Genomic DNA, 2,380 nt, shown 5'->3' with positions numbered 1-2,380 from the left:
ATTCAGGTGTGACTCCTGTGGGCAGTCTCATCTCACCACAGCCTTCCACGCAAAACTTCTTTATATACACACCTCAGCAAGATACTCCTGCAGGCCAGGCTTGGTGGCTCAGGCTGCAATCCCAGCACTTTGGGAGGCCAAGGTGAGTGGATTGCCTGAGCCCACAGGTTAAAGACCAGCCTGGGCAACTTGGCAAGATCTCATCTCCACAATAAATCAAAAATTAGTGTAGTGCACACCTGTAGTTCTGGCTATTTGGAAGACTGAGGCAGAAGGATCACCGGAGCCCAGCAGATTGACACTGGGGTGGCCATGAGCGTGCCACTGCACTCCAGCCTGGGCAACAGAGTGAGACTCCAACTCAAAAAAGATACTCCTGCTGGAGGCAGCTGAAATCTAAGCACTGCCATTTTACACTGTGCTTTTCAGGAGCCTTCAGAGGCCAAGGTTGGTCTACAAGTCCTATCTCTAGACAGAGGCAACCTGTATGGAACACTTTATTTTCCACCATGGTGTTCCAGACCCAGGCCCTAAGGGCTCTAGCACTGGGAGTTGGGGCAGTGATGGCAGTGGGGGTGTCACGCCGAAGGCAGGTGCAGGTCACGGTAGCCCAGGGCAGAGAGCATGGTGCAGGTACAGGTAGGTGCACACTGTAATCCTTAGCTTTAATTAATGGTCTTATACTTAATGATATCCTGGGAAGCTTCTATATTCTATCCTCAGACCCCGGATGAATGCCTAGCAACTCAAGATGTGGTAGAAAAATGAGAAAATATAACAAGAGGAAAAGAAAATAATGGTAGAAAACCATATACCTAGGCCGTGTGTGGTGGCTCATGCCTGAAACCCCAGCATTTTAGGAGGCTGAGGCAGGAGAATCAGTTGAGGCCAGGAATTCAAGACCAGCCTGGCAACACAGTAAGACCTTTACTACACACACATACAAAAGAGAGAATTACCCAGATGTGGTGGCAGGTGCCTACAGTCCCAACAGGGGGGTGAGGTGAGAGGATAACTTGAGTCCAAAGAGTTGGAGGCTGCAGTGCACCAGGATTGTGCCACTGCACTCCACCCTGGACAACTGAGCAAGACCCTGCCTCAAAAAAGAAAAAGAAAAACTTAAACCTTAGCATACCCAGGTATATGTGACATGCAGATCATCAGAGAATGTGTATTCTGTCGCCATTCAATTTTTAAAATTACATGTTAACATATGTACACAACTGAGGACCACTTGAATATCTAATCCTGAACTGTATATATCTTTAAAATTTTAATTTTTTAATTTTAAAAGTTTTTAAAAATTTAAAAAGCATATGTACACAGCTATTTTCACAGACCCAGAATAAGCAGGCACCAAGGGTTCTACAAGCACATACAACATTCCAAAGTCTGCTATGCCTATATGTTGCTCAAAACATAGTATGTTTATAATTGCAGAAGGAAATGCTTCCATTTTGTAAAAAAGCAAACAAAAACATAAGACTCAAGAGACAGAATGCAAAAATATGACTGAGGACAGTTGGCTGGAAGGACACCTTCTACAGTAACAGTGTCCTAATGGGACTCAGGACCAAACTCACATTCCATGGTGTACAGGAGCCCAGGACTTTCCAAGTAAACTTAACCGATCAACATTTAAAGTATAAAGTTTTAAGCAGCTCAGGCAGCAGGAAGAGTGGCAGTGGCCAGACAACCCAGCTTCACAAAGGTTCTAAGGGCCATGCCTGCAGGCACCCAGCACATGCCCTGCTCACCACCAAGATGCCCAAGAGGAGGACCAGCTCCACCAAGGGGACGGGGAAGGAGGAGCCCAAGAGGAGATCGACACAGGTGTTGGTTAAACCTGCTCCCGCAAAGTGGAAGTGAAGTCAAAAAAGCTGGCAGGAAAGGATTCATCTTCAGACAACAAAAATGCAAGCAAAAGGAAAAAGGGGAGCACAGAAAACCCCAGCTGAAATGGCCAACTAAGAAACCAAAGAATTCCTTGCAGAGAACGGAGAGGCTAAACTGAGGAGGACACAGCCTCTGATGAAACAGGAAAGAGAAGCCATGTTTGCATATCACCACAAACTCCGTCTTATCTGTGTCCCTTCTTGTACAATCCAGAGGAAGATTTTTAATAACTGTTTTGTACATGCAAGATTCTTAGTAGCTCTAGAAACAATTTTTTCTTTTTTTTTTTTTGAGTTGGAGTCTCACTCTGTCTCCCAGGCTGGAGTGCAGTAGCCGCTCCTGGCTACTGCAGCCCCAACCTGCGGGGCTCCGGCAATCCTTCTGCCTCAGCCTTTCAAGTAGCTGGAACTACAGGCGTGCGCTACCATACCTGGCTAATTTTTTGATTTATTGTAGAGATGAGGTCTCGCCAAGTTGCCCAGGC

This window comes from Carlito syrichta, unplaced genomic scaffold (assembly GCF_000164805.1).
Source record: "Carlito syrichta isolate Samal-C Ts95f unplaced genomic scaffold, Tarsius_syrichta-2.0.1 Scaffold305835, whole genome shotgun sequence".
NCBI lineage: Eukaryota > Metazoa > Chordata > Mammalia > Primates > Tarsiidae > Carlito > Carlito syrichta.
The sequence above is the reverse complement of the archived record's forward strand: the minus strand, read 5'-3'. Positions refer to the sequence as shown.